This window comes from Ambystoma mexicanum, chromosome 5q (assembly GCF_040938575.1).
Source record: "Ambystoma mexicanum isolate Mex_15411 chromosome 5q, UKY_AmexF1_1, whole genome shotgun sequence".
NCBI lineage: Eukaryota > Metazoa > Chordata > Amphibia > Caudata > Ambystomatidae > Ambystoma > Ambystoma mexicanum.
The window spans coordinates 610,076,781-610,096,388 of record NC_090933.1 but is presented as its reverse complement, the minus strand read 5'-3'; positions in this window follow the sequence as shown (position 1 = coordinate 610,096,388).

The window sequence follows — 19,608 nt, the reverse complement described above, 5'->3', positions numbered from 1 at the left end:
GTATATGGAGAACCAGTATCCACCATGACTCGTAATGTTATGCCATTTATAGCCATAGGCACCCATGGACCAACAGCTTCTTGGGTTGACGTAAGAACCCGTATTTGTACTTTCTCCTCAAATCCATCCGTGATTGCCTACAAATTATTCAGGCCACCAGCTTCCTCCACAGCTCTTACACTTGTCATGGCACCTCTTTCATAATGGTTGTTACTCCTTGTTCCATTATAGCGTGAGTTGAATCTGCCTCTCCCTCTGACATTGTGACAGATCTTGCCAAAATGACCCAGCATTTTGTAGCATTCAGCTGAAAGTGCTGGACATTCCTTCTCAATATTTGCATGTCTATACCATCCACATTTATAACATTTGTTTTGAGATCTTTGAAAAGTCAAGTATCCTGTTTTGAACCCATACCAAAATCAGATTTGACTATTCTCTTCACAATAGAGACTAAAGCTTCTTCATCCTTATTATATCCACCATCACTGACGTCTTGAACTGATTTAATTTCAGCACATTCGGGTTTGTTTTGAACTTCCTTCATCACTTTTCTCCCAGTTCTATTGACCTCGCTATTTCAACTGGCTGTTCCAATGTGGGGTTCTTTGCTTGCCACAGGCGCTGTTGAATCCGAGGGTCTACCACATGTAAAACAAGCTGGTCCCTCAAATATTCATCCGCTACTCCTGTGAAATCACATGTTGATATTAGACCTCTCAATGCAGCAACATAGGCATCAACAGTTTCACTTTTGTTTTGTTTCCTTGAAAAGAACCTATAGCGTTCCAGTACAATATTTGTCTTATTCCCAAAATATTTGTTAAATTTTAACAATGCAGTCTCATATTTCCTTGCACTGCTAGACGAGTCTCCAGATCCTTCCTCTGTATCATTGCAATCAGGGAATGTCCTAAATATTCTCAGAGCCTCTGCACCTATACAATTGAGTAAAGTGGCTTCTTTCAAATTATCGTTGTATTTAGCCCATCCAATCGCTCTTAACTAGACTTGAAAATTGTCTAACCATTGTTCCCACGAGCAAACAGGATTTCCAGGCTGCGCCAAGAATTTGATCGGGGCTGCAATGTTCTGCATAGCTATATTGTTGTGAGGTGGTGAGCACAATAATATTCTTCTTTATTAATTTTGTTTTAGTTCAGATTGTATTGTTCATATTTTTAATTGTGATTTCTCGCTATGCTGCTACCATACTTGTGCAGAATTGTTCTGAAACACCAATTACTTTATAGTTCCCTTTTATTACACATGCACTTCCTCATTTCTCCATTCCATTTGACTATCAAGTTCTGGGACTTATTCAATTGAAGTACGGCTTGTGTTTTGACAATATATGATTGTGCTGTGCTTTTGCACTTGTAAAATCTCTTATATTCCGTTTGTTTTCCTTTTACATGCAATGTGCTGTTTCTTTAATGCGTTTGCAGCACCCTCCGTTCCGATCCCATCACATACAGGCGATTGTACACCGCGCCCGTGTCACGCCCATAAATTGGAAACACTGTAGCATTCCAACCCATTCGCATACAGTGTATCTATTTGTTACGCTCAGCACAGAGTATCATTTGAAATGCAGTTCATACGATACTACGGGGGCAGTTCCTCAAAATGGCCACACGCTTTGCACGTAGGGAGGTACCTTATTCTAATGTCCTAAGGCTAGTGCGTCGTACGTGCCTAAGCATGGGGTGCTTTGCTCTAATGTCTTTGGTTCCTGTTACTCACGCGCATTATCCAAAAAATGCTGACCTTCATCTGGTGCCGATCGGGGTAATTTCTTTCTTTTTTTTCTTTGACACGCCACTACATGGAAACGAACAGTTCATAGGAACTCATATGCCCTCCAATTCCATGTGTTTCGGTCGTCTCATCGATGTGGTTTCATATATGCTGCTGTGACGGGATCCTTGGTAGAAAGCTTCTGGGGACTTCCTGCACACACAGCAGCAGATCATCGTCGCCAATTGTTATAATAATTACTGAGGCTTAATAAGTGATCATCTAAGTAATTTATTTAAAGGAAGTCTCCAACAGGTGACCTTCAACTTCCAGGCATCTTCTTGTATGGTTCTGAAAATAGGTTCCAGAACCATACAAGAAGCATGCTCTGAAAAGGAACACACCATAGTAACATTCTACATTATAACATCGCCTTGTTGGCACCTTTGGAATCACCTGTCATTAGCCTCCACACTGGCAGAGCTCCTCCGAAGCTGCACCAGCAATGAAAGCAGAAAGCGACTACATGCCGTAGCGTCCATTGTGTGTACCCGTACCGCTCATCTACAAGCTTGCTCCTTAGCCCCATGCTCTGGGGAAGAAGCAACGGCACCCTGCCATCCATGGCAGTACTGCACTGCTACTTCTAAGCTGCACCTCCATACACGCCCCACGTCTTCATCACAACTGTCCCATCTTCGTTGCCTTTTATAGTATCCTTACCGAGAGGTAAGCAAGGAGGGAGCGTTGGAACCGCGTGCCATACAAGGAGTCCTTATTCAGCTGCATTTACAGGTAAAAAGCAGTTAGTAAAAGACTCCAATAGTAGCAAACCCTCTGGATCATTCATCACTCCCATCTGCCCCATCTGACGCTCTCTGAGGAACTGTCACGCCCACTCCTGACATCACACACACACGCGCGCACACACACGCGCACCAACACTCTACCTTCAGTCAGAAGCCAGGAGTAGTCAGGACACTGCAGCAAGGCCATTAGGCTCATAACAATCAGGCATAAAAGGTTGAAAGAAAGCCGTAGTGAACTGGGAGCCAGTGGAGCGACTGACTGTAAAGAGACACATGGTTCCTCATGGATATCCCACAGACTAGATGTGCAGCGTCATTCTGCAATAACGGCAATTGCTGCACTTAGTAATTTAGGCAACCAATATGCAAATATGCATTGAGTTTGTGTAGTTAATCAGGGTACCAACAATAACTGCAAGTTGATCCCAGAGGAGATAAGGGAGAGTTCCACGCAGCTGATCCACTCCGAACAACTGTTCCTGTTTGTGCTTTCAGACCTAATGTGCCCACCAGATCATTTCTCCATTTTTGATCTTATCTACATAGGTGGCTTGGAGGCCAAATAATGTAGGTGAAAAGGTCAGCTTTGGAAATTCCTGATGCTGACAAAGAATCATGATGTCTGTCTAGGAGGAATTTAATGGCGAACCATCCAGAACCCAATATGCTCCAGACAATCCAAGACCTTTGCAAATTATTGCCCAGGTCCATACACCCAAAGAAAGGTAGGCTTGGGTATCATCAGCATATGAGGTCAAGGTAAGACTATGGGTCTCATTCTGAGTTTGGGGGTAATTTGGTTGTAATTCTGCCGAATTATTTCCAAAATGTGTTACCGTTATCGCCACTTGGTCCCGTCAGTTTACCATGTGATTACAAGTGGTGGTAGGGCGGTCTGAGTCCCTATTTTGGAGCCCATAGGACTCCATGGTCTTTTTGGCAGAATTACTGTAAGCAATAATTCCACAGTTTTTACCTTTAAAGTGGAGGATTTGCCTCAAGCATAACGCTGGAGGCAAATCCTCCACTTCACGGCCAAACTCCGGATTTGGTGGAGCGGTAAACATGGTTGTAAGTCTGTTACCGCCAAACAGTGTGGTTGTAACAGGATTCCCACCACTTTTTTACTGATCTGCCAAACTCAGAATGAGGCTCATTGTATTTTATTTGAAAACTATCTTCCAGAACTTTCAGAATGCTGTAGTTATAACTAGGTTAGTGCTACAAGAATTCCTGTTGGAATGATGGACGCGTTCTGCAATGGATGGTCGAAGAACATGAATTGGCTTCCCCTTGTCATCCATATCTTAATGTGTTCATAAAAAAATATTCTGTACTAGCCTGCTATCGAGTCAATACCACAGAAACTGATATTTCAATTTATGCTGAGGGGGAACAATCAACATTTTTAATTTAGCTACAATGCCTGATTTTATTTAAGACAAGTATTTTCCGACTATTAAATTAACAGATTATCTCTTTTATGTGGGCGTACAAATCTCAACAAATAGAGAAACAGATGCTATGTAGAGAATTGGACGATGGAGTTTGGGCGCTAATTGCCATATACAATTAATATTGAACCACTGCAATGAAACATTTTTGCTGGTTGATAGACACTTCAATCTACTAATCTATGAATATATAATTTGTGACTTCCTATTATTTTCTTACATTCCATAACCCTAAGTTTTCAGGGAAATTAGATTTAAATGAATTAATGATTTTACCATAATCTGGGAAAGTATATGCTTCATATTAAAATCTCACATTATAATGAAATAACTCCCTAGACATAATCCAAAAGTCCCTTCAGATATGGCATTCGAAAGCTCTCAAAAATGGCCTTGAACGTCATTACAAAATGAGTTCACATAAAGAGGATGCATCACATGAATCCTTTCCTGGAATTCCCAATAGAATCCCTGCTCCTACAAAGATGATAGTTTTAAAAATCTTTACAATTGCAATGCTGTCATTTAAAAAAGAATGTCTGCCCCCGCTCATGAGTCTATATATCAGGTATGTAGTTTTTGTTTAATAACTTTTATTTGCTGGCGAATATGGTAAGTACGTTAAGCAACAATGGCAAATGTCTAAAATGGAGACACATGGTAATATTCGTTCGAAATGAAGTGTTCATTCGATTCCCCTGAGTACCAATCCATGACATATTCAATGAAAATTAGTATGTCTCAATTATTGAGACTTAAAATTATCTACCTTTCAAACATACAAGATCAATTCATGTTTGCCTATGATGTAGGAATGCAGTTAAACACTGAGAACAGATGAAATGGGACTGCAAAAGGTTTCTGGTCTTTTTGGAGGGAATTGTTTCTTGAACTCAAGGAAAGCTTCAGGAGTTGTGATTGTGCCAACCTCAAAGTGGGCAATATCTAGGAGGGCTCAGGATGTGCAATCAGTGGCAGAGCCAGACAATATTTTACCTTTTGTAGTACTTTAGTTGGAAAGCAGATCAGTTGCCAAAAGTGCAACAACAGAGAAGTAAGATAAAGTAGTTGATAGATTTGAAGATTTATGTTGGTAATTGCCATATGGACCCCTTCTTAGAGATTTGATGACCTACAATGTATTATAAAGGCAAGTTTGTTTGTACCACCTATATGTGCCTTTGGATCAACCCGGAAATAATGATATGAAACAGTCATAGGCAACTCAAAGTTTAGCATGCAGAGTGGCACATCATTGCAGACTGCTAAGTATAATGCATCATGCAGAAATGCATTATCAGAGGCAGCAACCATCAAAGATGAGCCCCAGGGGTGAGGATGGGCAGATTAAGAAATTTGGAAGAATGTGAAACCGATAAGTACAGTTCTCAGTTCCTTCCTGCAGACCTACAATCTTCTATAAACCATCCCATTATTTGACCTGCAGATGTGAAGATGGACCAATGAAATCGTCAATCACATAATAGTGACAGATATATGCAAGCCACTCTTGGGACAACACAATAATGTGGGTATTTCAATGTGCAATTTGGTAGCTTCAAGGTAGCAATGAGCAGCTCACTCATTCATTTGGGAGCACATCTAGACCCGAGGCTCCAAGGCATCTATCACATTACTTCAATCAGTTGCAAACACATTATTAAGAAAGTTACTCTAGCAAATACTCTAGCAGAATTAGGCTTCAACCAAAGAAGCACTACCCCCACCCACAACAAAAGTAGAATACTAGATTGGGTGACCACAACTGCCATGCCAACATCCTCTCCATCTCACCGCTAGCCTGGACCGACCACTACCTACTCTCATTTACACTCTTCACCAATAGACCTCTACCCACTCCTGCTCCTATGGCTCCACCCACACTTACCAGAAATAAAAAGAGTATCATAGCGGATAGGCTAATTCCTTCCTTACTCCCTACCCTTAATGGACTTCCTGACAGCGCTGACCCAGAGAGTTTGGTTGAGGAGTTTAACAAAATTATGGCCTCTTCCCTGGAGCAGATCGTCCCCCTTAAACTCAGACCAAGTAAGTCAAAAAACCATCCGAACAAATGGTTCACACCCTTCTTAAAAAACCTAAGGCAACAAAAAAGAAACTGCGAGGCTGCCTGGAAATTACTACCCTCGGAAGCCAACTAATTAAAGCTCGCCAAACTCTCACCCCTCTACAAAAAATACATTTGCATAGCTAAGCGGGCATCCTACGACACTCGGATCTCCCGAGCTAACTCCAATATGAAAGAATTATTTACTATTCTCAAAGAATTAGAAACCCCCATCGCTATACCAGACACCTGTAACAAAGATAAAAAAATGGTGCTCAGACATCCAACATGCACTTGCTAATAAAGTATCGACCTTACAAAATAAAATATTTTTAAAAAAAGACTCTTTAAAGAACTTACCATCTTCTAAAATAATTGGGAACACAGCCGAAGCTCAACCCACCCGATTCTACTTCTCCAAAGTATGTATCCTCGAGGTGGAAAGAATTATTCTGTCCCTCAAACCATCCAATTGTCAGGGCGATCTTTGCCCCGCACAGCTCATTAAGGATGCGGCTCGAGACCTATTACCCTTCATATCCAAGCTTATCAACGCTTCCTTTACCACCGGCATTATATCTACTAACCTCAAACAATCATGGGTACCTCCACTCTTAAAAAAAACAACGTTAGATCCCTTAACACCTACCAACTACAGGCCAATCACAACAGTCCCTTTTCTTCTAAAAATTTTAGAAAAGGTGGCCTACACGCAAATACAATAATACTTGGAATTACACCACCTACTAGGAGCTAGACAATCAGGCTTCCGCCCACAACACGGAACAGAAACTGCCCTCATTGATCTCAAGACCCAAGTCGATGAGCTCAGAGACAGTGGCAAATCAGCCATGCTCCTCCTAGACCTCTCATCTGCGTTCGATCTGGTGGATCATACAATATTATGTAACCATCTCGACACAGCAGCACACTTCTCTAAGGACGCTATAACTTGGGTTAGATCTTTCTTAAGTGGCAGAACTATGAAGGTCTTCTCACCCTCTGCAGCTGCAGACCCCATACCCATCACTTGCGGCGTTCCACAGGGATCCTGCATTTCGCCCACACTGTACAACATATTTACCAAGCCCGTTTTCGATGCGCTGGACCATCTTGGTATCACCTACACTAACTATGCAGATGATACCCAGATCCTCCTCCCACTTTCAGGGGATTATGACAAGGATTTGGCCTTGGTGAACAGAGTGTACATCATCATCCAGGCATGGATGGCCACGCATGGTCTATGCCTGAATGATGATAAAACAGAACTCATCATCCTGGGTACCCGTACTAACTTAAAATAACTGGGACCTGACTACTCCTCATTCATAATCGACGGCAACCGCATTAAGGTAGCACAAGAGGTAAACACATTAGGTTTTTATCTCGATTCTATGCTCTCATTCTCCAAACAGGTCAACACGCTAGCGTCCTCTACGGCCTATATGTTCAAACTTATAAGAACATGTAAGCCATTTCTCTCCATTAACAGCTGTACCATCCTGGCCAGAGCACTCATCCTGTACCGATTGGATTATTGCAACACCCTCTACATAGGTTCCAACAAATCCATCATCAAAGAATCCAAACCCTACAAAACAATGTCTTAAGAGTGGCACTAGGCATTTCCAAAAGAAACCACATCTCTGAGAGCAGACGACAGAATAACTGGCTCCGAACCAATGACACAATCCTCCTAAAAACGTTGTCGCTCACCCATAAGTCTCTCAATAACGCCGCCCCTATCTACCTCTCTGAGAGATTCTACAAACAGACATCCATAAGACCCACCAGATCAGCAAACAGGGACCGCTTGTCCATCCCTAAATTTAAACTATCCACGATTGGAGGTAATAGTTTCCCTGTTAAAGTGGCAAAATTATGGAACTCCCTGCCTCCTACACTGAGAATAGACCAGCCCTATCTTAACTTTAGAACCAACACCATCCTGTGGCTGAAAGCTAATGACCATTAACTCACATAATGCCAACGGAATTGTAACCAACAACGGCCATCCCAAGCTTGTAACCCCTTCCTGGTGTTCCTGTATATAACATTCATGAATATTTGTAAATATTTGAAAATTTTGCCATTGTAAGAAATGTATTTCATTTCATGACTCAACATATTTTACCCCGCGGGGATAACTATAACATTGTACATAATGCCTGTAATATCTGTAAATAGCAGTTTATCCTGCTCTGTAATTAATGTTTCACACTCTTAACTCCCTGTAACTAAGCTTTGCATTGTCTTGTAACTGTTGTGCCCTAATACCTCTGGGTCTGGCGCGCATTATAAATAATAAACAAAATAAAAAATACAAATACAAAATTAGGTGCCCAGTATTTGCAGGCCAGAGATAGAACAACAATGGAGGTGACCGCAACCGTTATAACCTTGGTGGGAGTTGCATCTCTGCATTTAGCTCCTGTACATTGGATGCAGTAAACCTGCAAAGAGTTCCCAAAACCATATATTTGAACCAATGTCATGGAAGAACCTATTATCTGGTACCTCATCATAAAACGACAATGCATCCAAAATACTGCAAGAAGACTACTCCTGACACTAAATAGAGGAGACCACATCACACCGGCCCTAAGAAGTTTACATTGGCTCAGAGTAAAGGAACACATCAACTTTAAAGCCATATGCATTGCCAATAAATCATTTCACAGTCATCCTCCTGCCAATAAGCCTCTTAAAACACTGCAGTTAAATACCCGCTCATTGGCAGGTCATGCCGCAGAGATGGCAGATTATATGTTGACTGCTGACTTGGATCTTGCATTTTTAACAGAAACTTGGCTATATGAGGCTAATTTACATTCCCTACACTTAGCCACACCAGCTGGCTATACGATTTTTCATACAGATCGGGAGGGACAAGGAGGTGGGGTGGTTGCAACAATATTTAGCGATAATCTTAAAATATTTCCATCTAGCACACCAGCACTCGATGCCTGTGAGGCCTTGTTTGTAAAACAGTATTTGAGCTACACTACTACTCTTAGCTTTTTTATTCTCTATCGTCCCCCGGCCTCTCTACCAGACTTTCAGGAACAACTTTTTGCTTTTGTGGGATCCCACGTGAAATCACATGCCCCACTAATAGTGTTAGGTGATTTTGATCTCTGGGCCTATGATCCGTCTGATCCTGAGGCTAGCGCTTTTCTGAATCTCCTGGAGAGTATTGGGCTGAAACAATATGTTACTATGCCCACTCACCAAGGAGGAAATACATTGGACTGGGTTTTAACTTGGAATCAGTCTTTCATTCTATTAAATGTGCAAACCTGTTGCTGGACTGATCACTTTGTTATCTACTTTTCTATTCTTATAGCAGATGAAGCAGCGGATAGTGTATGTCCATATCCAAAAATCATCTTGCGCAGAACCACTCAAAATATTTCAAAAGAGGCTTTCAATTCTACTATATCTACCCAATTTCTTGCGTTAGAGGGAAACAATGCATTGTAGTCTTTCACGACTCAGCTACAAGATATACTTAATGATGCCTTCGATAAACTTGCACCTCTTAAAACCTCTTTATTAAAAAAAGAAGTGCAAATTAGTGCTAATCAGTGGTTCTCCCCCGATATTCTGGTAGCAAGGCAACTCAAACGTGCGGCCAAAAGAGCATGGTGGAATAACCCTATAAAATCGACATTGGCATTATATAGAGAGGGAGCCCAGCTTTATAAAGATGCTATTCTTAAAGGAAAAAAAGCTAAGCATCTTAGGGACAAAATCGAGCACTAGGGAGCTCTTTAACATTCTTAGTGAGTTAAAAGAGAAGACATCAGAAACACACATAATTTTGGATGATGCATAGTGTCAAAAGATTCATGACAGCTTCATCCAGAAGGTCAGTCAACATCAAGGGACTTTATCAACACACCCCTACACAGGTCAAGTCATGGGCATGGATGTTAAGGGTAATTGCACGAAGGATGACAGTGAGGCTGATCCCTTCACGTTCAAGCAGGTTACAGTTCTCGGTGTGTCAACATTGGTTTCAAAAATGAAACCTACATCATGCAAGGGTGGCGTTTTCCCAGCTTCATTTTTCAACGAAAACATCTCTATCTATGCGTCACCAGTCACATCGTTCATCAACCGTTCCTTTCAGGAGAGGATAGTCCCGCACTATATTAAGGAAGTTTGGATCACCCTACTGCTAAAGAAGGAGGGTTTAGATTCCAATGAACCCCTTAACTACTGTTAAGCGACTTCAATTCAGTAATCCCACTAAGTCAGTGCCTCGTCTGGGACGCCCAAGGGAAGCCCTCATTTATATATTTTTATGACAAGTTATAATCTGGATGATGAACCCTTATATAACGCCCCTCTCTTAGAATACCCCTGACCCCACTGAGCCAAGAAGTAGGTTTGTTTTGCAAATTAAAAAGGTTTATTTGAAAAATTACACAACATATATATATCACACTTTTATAATAAATTAATATTTGATATCACACTTAGACATATGACAGTGATCAACACTGGATGATGTTATACTAGCACACTGGTTTAATTACTTAGGAGTAGTATAGAGGATAAGGTAGTTGAGAATGCTTTATATGGTACAAGGAAATGCAAGGTGGAAAAGAAGCTACACAGGAATAAACTTGATATGATTTCAGCAAAACATAATATAACCACTTTTCCCCTTTTGGCAATTCACCCCCCCTCTGTGCAATGTAAGGAGGTGGAAGTAACACACACAGTCTTCAGGAATACAATCACAGTACAATACGAATTCAGTTCCCCCCTAGCAGGCTTAGAGAAACAGGGATGATTTTAAACACAGGCAAAGTACTTTAAAGGTGGTATGCAAAGAAGGGAAAAATATGCTAAAAATTATTTTAATTCCCTCTAGAGGTTCAGAGTGAGTGAGAGATACTTTAAATCAGTTCAGGCCAGCCCTATCAATGATTCAGGGATGGTTATTGGTTGAAAACGGAATTCCGTAATGGAAGCAAAAGACAAATATTGTTACACGTGGCTGAAATGAAGCAAAATGTCAAATCGCAGCAATTTAGTTGCGTGCCTCGAGCGCAATTACAGAGGAACCATAAGGAGTAGCAAGTCGGTTTAGAGCTTGGAAAGCTTAGAATCTCAGCTTTAAAATAAAAGTTAAATCTCGCTTCTATCACAAACGGTTCAAGAGATACGGACGATTTTGTGAAGGTAGATTCTCAAAATAAAAGTAAAGCTCAGAATGACAGATGACAGTTTTGCAGCTTTGAATCAACAGGAGGGACACGGTTTCTATGATGCAGTTCCCAATAGGTTAAAATAGTTTGAATTAGATTATTTTAAACTAAGAGATTGGTTTTGCACAGTTCTGGCTGAGTACTCACACTATATTTTGGACAGGAAGGCGACTTTGTCACGGATTGGGTCAATAGGTTTAGCTGCGTTTCTCTCTGCTCGGCGGGTCAATCAGGCACCAGTTCTGCTCACAGCGGTCTGGGTCTGGTCTGCGGTTCTGCTATCGGCACTTCTTTCTGGGTCTGCTACCGGTTCTGGCAAAAGTTCTTGGCAAAGAATTCAACAGCTTGCCCGGTTGTAGAATAGTTTGGTTGGATTGCTGGATTCTGAAGGCCTGCTGAAAAAGGATTTAGCTGGTGGTCCAGGCCTCTCTGCTTTAAGTTCTGGAGTTAAGTTCTGGTCTCTGGAGATTGATGGATTTGAAGTCTGGAGTCTCCCGGCAAAGCGTCCCGCAAGAAAGTAGAAAGTGAATGTCCCTGTCTGGCTTCCAGTGGCTCTTTTTATGTCTTTTGAAAATGGGTGTGGATGCTAACTTTCTTTGCCCAACCCACTCACGATTTGATAGGTCAAGGATTTCTCTTTCACCTGATTTGAGAAGGGAACAGTGAGTCAGAGTGATGAGGTAGGTTTATGGTCAGAGGATCCTCCCGTTTTCAAATTGCACACAAATCTATTTCTGATCCAAATACCCATTTATCTATGTACCATTTTTCTAATATTATATGTCCAGTTAACATAGTTTCTGTAGTACCAAACCATCCGATCCCTGTCTTGGTAAGATGTCGTGTCCACTTTTGACAGAATTCTGCCCTTTTCATCCAGATAACGACCTCTAAACCTTTCCAGATTTTACACAAATGTGCACAAGGGATATGGGTTTCAGATGATAAAGTGTCAGATTTTTAACATGCATACATTTGGAGTAACAACCTTATTTTCTGCTACTCCCCGGAACATACCACAGAGTCCTGACACCTCTTAAAATGTGCACAGAAAAATCACAAGAATGATGATATTATTTATATAATTTTTACAAGTCCGCACTATGAATTATCCATCTTTTTAAAATTATGCTCTGGCCCCAAAGGGTTGTGGTTTTCCCAAGCACATTGTGGAATTTCTGGTTTGTCCACTTCCCCCAAGCTCAGCTTGCTCACAGAGGCACTTCTCCTCCCACTTCTCCCAAGAGGAAGCTATTTTATGACCCCCCCAATATAACATTTGCCTGAGCCCAAGACAGTGCTTTGTTCAGTTTCCCTCCAGTCCTAGGTGCTCCTCCTCTGATTCAATAGAGAGGTGTCATCTCCTTTTGGCAGGGGCAGCAGAATGCAGCCAGGCCTGGGAACACAGCTGCTGATCAAGTTTCAACTCCTGTCGGGGGTAGTTGTCAGGCAGAATTCAATCTCTTTAAGCCAGGCTTCAGCTAAATGTCACTTTGGTTCCCAGTTTTCTACATTCAAACCAACCAACACTGATTCTAAGTTCAAAACTATGACATTTAAACAATTGCACCCTATGTGACACTCAAAAGTAGGTCACTCATTTATTCTACACATTTCGATTTTAGTGGCTTTAAACCCAAATTCACTTAAGCTGCTGACATCCCCAGCTATTTTCAATACATACATTAGACAATTACTTCCTTCAAGTCATTTCAGAATATAGTTTTACATTGTATCCACCTCTTAGTAAGTCTTTCTTTGGCCTGGTTTGCTTCATTTGTTCAGTTTTACACAAGTGTCTGGTGGTTTTAATACGCCGGCTTTCTGGTAGTGGTGAGCACCAGTATCTCACCCATTTTTGACATTAATAACAACAAATTTTGAACAGCACCATATTCCTTAGCACTGATTTCGCTCATGGCGCTTCTGACCCCTCACGCTCACACTGGTGGGTGGCAGGTCAGGCGAGCATTTTGTTGTGCGCAATGACTGCGCGGTTCTCCAGGATTCTGGCGCAAATGTGGGCTTTTCCACCCTCTTGGATTTCCTAAACCCACAGCACCAAGTGTTGCAGCATAATAGTCCAAACGTGGGTCAGGACACCCAACAGGGCCCCCTGCCCGACTGCGCTTTGATTTCGAGTCGAGGGGGAGTCAGGTGCAAAGGATGTTTTGATCCACGCACTAGGTATGTCCGCATCATCTTCTTCCAATTCCGCAGATGGCACAGTTCAGCATCTTTTCCTCCATCCGGTTGGATCGATCAGTTCTCCTCGCCTGTCCTGATGGGAATATTGGGCGGTACCCCGGGCCCCTCGGATCTTTGCTCCCGGTCCCCGGGTCGTTCTCCTTGGTTGGTCTCCATGGTTTCATCTTTCCTAGGATGATAAAGCAAAGCGGCAATACGCATTCCTAGACATTTTTCCACCACTATTAATGGTGTGGCGAACATATACATTTTATACATCCGGATACATTTTGCAGTCTTATTTTAAAAAACAAGATATAACAGGAAACATTTTCATACCAGAATCATATTATTTTAGAGACTATATGCAGGATATTTTAGGGTTGGAACTGAATTACTCTGGAGCGGCCCCCTCTGGGATTGCAGAGGACTCCTCCAGTTGCTGCAGAGTGTGCCTGGGATGGCAACACTTTAGCTGATTGATGTGGACCCACTTGTCTTCCCCTTCCGCCAGACTACCTTTGGGGATGAGGATCTTATAAGCTACTGGGGAGATCTTGTCTATAATTTCAAACGGTCCCTTCCATATAGGTAAAAACATTCGCTGTTTGGCCTGGTTTCTTTGGAAATTGTATAGATAGACCCGGTCTCCCACATTATATACTTTCCTGGAAGTTTTCAAATCGTAATGGGTCTTCATGCTATCAGCTGATCTTTCTAGATTCCGCTGAGCATAGGCAAAAGCATGTTGAAGGTGTTTCCTTAAATTCTCCACATACTCATGAGTTGTGGAGGCATTTATCAATGTCTGCTCTTGGGTCCTGTAGAGCAAATGCTGGGGAAGCACCATCTTGCGTCCAGTCATCAGCTCAAATGGTGACATTTTAGTTGCAGATGAAGGGGTAGATCTGATGGCCATTAGGACCAGAGGTAATCGGATATCCCAACTTGGCCCAGAATCTGCCACAAACTTTTTTGAGATGCTCACAATGGTTCGGTTATAGCGTTCTACTACCCCATAAGAAGTTGGTCGGTAAGCAATATGTAGCTTCCTTTTGACCCCCAGTATCTCCCACATCTTTGCCATTACCTCGCTGGTGAAATGGCTACCTCTGTCTGACACAATACTTTGAGGTATACCAAAATGGGAAAAGATGTGGTTAATCATCAGGGTAGCTGCTGTTTCTGCCTTGCAGTTTGGGGACCGGGAGACATTCCACCCACTTGGGAAACAAGCATGTGACTGACAACATGTACTTGTTTCCTCTAGACGAGCGAATCACAGGGCCTACGGAGTCGATTTGCAAATCTGACCATGGCAGTGTCATCCCCCTCTTTTGGAGAGGCGCACGTTGTGTGAGGGATGATGGCTGAAATTGTGCACACACCAGACACCCCTTCAAGTATTGGTCGAGGTCCTGCCCCATGTGTGGCCAGTATGCAACCTCTCTTAAGATTTCAAGTGTTGTATGAAACCCCCTATGACCGGCAGTGGCCGCATCATGGGCGTGACTTAACATCAAGCTTCGGAATGAGGTATGGACCACCCACTGATCATGGCCAGCTTGGGATTTCCTTACCAACAAACCGTCTTTGATTCGGAACATGTTTGGACATTTCATCAACACTCTAAGGCCCTCTTTCCCAATGTAATCGGTATCCGTCAGGGGAAAGTTCTCAGGGTCCTCAATGTGTTGGTAAAACTTACCAATTATTGGATCCCCCTTCTGAGCCGTAATTAAATCAGCATCAGGGGTCTCCTTACTCCATTGTGCAGTTGAAAGATCGTTGTGAGCATTTGTCTGGGACCTAGTGATAGCAGTGACCTGGATTTCCCCCAACAGGGACTCTATTTCTATTAGATCCCCTTGGATGGCCCCGGTTTTGGCCAGCTGATCAGCTAAGTCATTTCCAGTTTTGTCTGGTGCCTCTACTTTGGAATGACCCTTGATCTTCTTCCAATAAATGGTCATCCCATTCAAGGTGACCAGATCATCAATGTTTTGGATCAACTTCCCATGTTTCAAGGGTTTGTTGTTAGCACATAGCATGCCTCTGGTTTTCCAATTGACTAGGTGCTCCACGAACCCGTTCCGTACATAATCCGAATCCGTGATTATGACCAGTTCGTGGAGTTGATGTTGGACAGCAGTGTTGATGGCTTGATGCACAGCCATCAACTCTGCTACCTGACTACTTCGCGGACCAATTTTGTACCCAGCGGAGGGTTCTGGGGACTCATTCATCCATGCATTCCCTACGCCGGCCACCAGTTCTTTTTCCCCGTTGTTGTCAACATGGTAAGAGCATCCATCCACATAGACAGTGGGCATTCCCTCACACTTGTCTTCTTCAAAGACTTTGTGTGTGGAATTAAGGTATGCCTCCATGTTGTCCTTGATTTTTAGAGTTTCGTCCTCGAGACAGTTTTCTCTGGCGCAATCATGGAAAAGGAAAGCCTTGCATTGACAGAATCCAGGAAGTAATTCGGGAATTACTCACATTTCCGGCCTGGATTCTGTCACTTTGGAGATATTGCAGAGGCTGGTGTGGAGTCTCCACTATGATGTGTTCCCCCTGGATGAACGGGCGGTAATTCTTCAATGCCCACACCGTTGCCAGGAGTGCCTACTCAGAATCGTTGAATTTTTCTTCCACAGAGGATAAAGTTTTGCTCGCATAGGAGATTACTTTATTGACCTTGTCATGCTTTTGGTATAATACTGCCGTCAAGCACGTACTAGAGAACCCTGTCTCCAAGAAGAACTCCTTGTTTCTGACAGGGTAAGCTAGGCAAGGCGCTTGTGAGAGGCTTCTTTTGAGTTGTCTTACTGCCTCGGCTTGTTCTGGACCCCATTACCACTTGACCCCCCCTTCAAGAGATGAATCATGGGTCTGGTGATCTCTGCGTAGCCCTCAATGAACTTTCTGCTGTAATTAGTCAGTCCAAGGAGGCTCCTTAGTTCCCGCAGAGTTGTGGGGTCTTTCAGTTTCTGAAGTGCTTCCACTTTCTTTTCCTGGGGACAGAGACCCTGAGGAGTAATCTCATGCCCCAAGAAATTAACACAGGTTCTACACCACTGTGCTTTCTGAAAGGAAAGTTTTGCTCCGGCGGCCCTCAACTGGGTCAGGACATAACGGATCTCTGCTATGTGTTCCTCAATAGTTGAGCTTTTAATGAGGACATCATCTACATAAGCCAGGTTACCCCTTGCACCCAGGTCGGGCATGGCCTTGTGTATGAAAATGTTGGATTCATTGTCGGAGTTGAGGTATCCGAAGGGAGTCCGGGTCCATGTGTACTGCTGGCCCCCAAAGGTAAAAGCCAGTTTGTATTGGTCCTCCCTACTGACAGGCACGGTCCAGTATCCATTGGTCAGGTCTATTGCCGTGAATACCTGTGACCCCTGAATCTGGGCCAGCCCTTGGTCAATGCAGGGCAGAGGCCATCGGCAAGTATGGACCCATTTGTTGAGCTCCCTAAGGTCGGCGCAGAGTCTCCACTGGCCGTTTGGCTTCAATATTCCCAGCACCGGATTATTGAAGGTGCTGTGTACTGGACGGATTATCCCCCGGGACTCAAGGTTCTTAATTATTTCAGTAAGGGACTCCATGGATGCGAGAGGCAAATGATATTGTTTCACCAACACTGGAGTCATTCCAGGATCCGTGGGAATTGTTGTTGTGTGGAGGTCGGTGCGACCACAGTCATATGAGTCTACCGCAAAGAGATCTTGGAAATCCAAGAAAACTTGTTTCAACTTTTGCTTCTGTTCCAGAGTCACGCAGGCATCAGCTAGGTTGACTCTCTCTTCCACCATCTGCCTGAAGCCTGGAAAGACTTCTGGTTTTGCAATCTCAGCAGCCTCCTCCAGCTGAGTGGAGAAGTCCCTGGTCAGAGTGCTGATTTCGACCAGAGGCTTCAGGTGGGAGAGGCAGCCCTCATGGACCTGGAAAATCACCTCATCCGCTCTGAAGTCACAAGTCACATCTTCCTTACCATAAGGGCAAGAAGTGTACACCAGGAAGTTCCCCCCATGCCGGGTAAAGATCCTGTCTGGTGTTGTATTGTCATCCCCCAACCCTTGCTGTTTGAGAGAAGCATTTAGATGAATATAAGCATCAGGGTTTTTCAATTTTTGTCCTCTTTTAACTTTCACTTCCAGGGAGAATTGTCGGGTCCTTTCTGGGATGGTGACTTCCTCTTTAATCTGAATTTCAACTGCATAAGGTAGCAATTGAGCCGATCTAAATGCTTTTTCTCGATCATCAAAGCCCATGGGATTATCCACTAATCGGGACCAAGCTTTGAAGTTTATTAGGTCCAAACTAATGGCAAAGCGATTGAGAATTTCACTGCCTAAGTAAAAGGCGGCAGTGACGTCTCGCACGACCCAACAATTATGGACTATGCTCTTGTTGCCAATGGAGATTTTGAGCATACACCTGCTTGGCAGGAGATGTTTCGAATTGGGTGTTTCCAGATCCATTTCCCATTTGTCTATCAGTTTGAATGTGGGAATGGCTGGATCTTTTGGGAGTTGGTGGAACATGGCTTCGCTGATGAAGCTCTTACCGTTGTTCACACACACTCGGGCGAGAACGGAGTCCTTCCCATCATTTAACTGAACAGGGATGAACAACTGCTCTCCAATTTGCTGAATATCAGCCAGGCTCTGAACTGATTTCACATCTTTCGGAACTATTGGAGCAGGAATGTCTGATTGTGGATTAGTAAAGAATTTCAGAGTGTTTCCTTCCAGTGTGGAATACCACCTTAAACTGGAAGGAAGGTTGATTTTCAGAAATAGAGAGGACCCCCCATCACCGGTCTGTTGTCCTACTGCTATTACTGTCACGTCTGGATTTTGGTTGTTCTGGAAGTGAAATTCTACTTGGTCAGATTTTTGTTCAACCATGTGGCATGTTTACGCAATCTATTATGGGTGACAACCTTCCTAGGAGGTCATTCCCTAGTAAACAAGGGGTGCCCTCTGGAGTCACTACTATGACCGGGTGTTTCACCTTGTGTCGCCCAATTTTGATGTCCAGATCTGCAGTCCCCTCAACAGGAATTTCCTTCCCGTCAAAGTTCTGAAGCTGTCCAGGAAGAGAGGTGAGGGGAATTTGGTACTTCTCCCCCCTACCTGAATTCAGTTCATCAAAGGCCCTTCTGGACAGAAGGGTAGCTTAAGATCCAGTGTCCACCAGCGCCAAAATTGTACCCTGCCCCTGTACTTGTACCGGGGCATAATATCTTCCCTGCTTCTCCTCAAGGGGGCACAGATAATGCACATTTTTGGACAACTGGTGGGCTAACTTTCTGGTTCTGGACATTGAGAGAGAAGAAATTTGGGCAGAATTCTGTGGAGAGCCTTGGGAATCTGCAAGAAAAAGTTGGCAACTTGAAATGGTTTCGGGTTCCCCTGGTTCCGGTTCTGGGCCACCCCCCCCTTTATGGAGGCAGTCATCAGGATGGGTTTGACCCATGGGATTTTGGTATTGTTGGTTCTGGGATAGAATGATTGGCAGCGACAGCTCAATCCCCACATCTACCCAGTCTATTGACTCGGTTTTAGGTTCGCCTGGTTCTGGTTCTGGGCCGCCCCCCCCCTTTTTGGAGGCAGTCACCAGGATGGGTTTGAACCAGAGGTTTTCAGTCTTGTTGGTTCTGAGATAGAATGATGGGCGGCAATAGCTCAATCCCCACATCTACCCAGTCTGGGTTGGAATCCCTTGGGAACCATTTTTCCTTGGGAGGAGTTCCCCCATCTCTGAAGGAGAAGATCCTTTTCCCAGGATCCTCTGAGGATCCCTCTCCCTCAAATTGGAAGACTTGTACCTCCTCCACAAAATGGGTCTGTTTGGGTCCTTTGTTTCTCCTACCTCCTATTTGCTCCTTGGGTGGCAGACTTTCAGTGGTAGGAGATTTTGTTTCCGGTTCCTGGTTTTCCAGGGGCTGTTTACAAGTTGGGAAGGAAGCTTCCTCCAAGGCTTTACACCCCGCTTCCCCTTGTGCCTCCTCCCTGGGAACCGGTGGGCTATCGGGGTGCTGCCCCCGTCATTGTTCTGGAGCACCAGGCCCAGAGTTTGGGGCATTCTGCGGTGGCATGCTCATCTGAGGG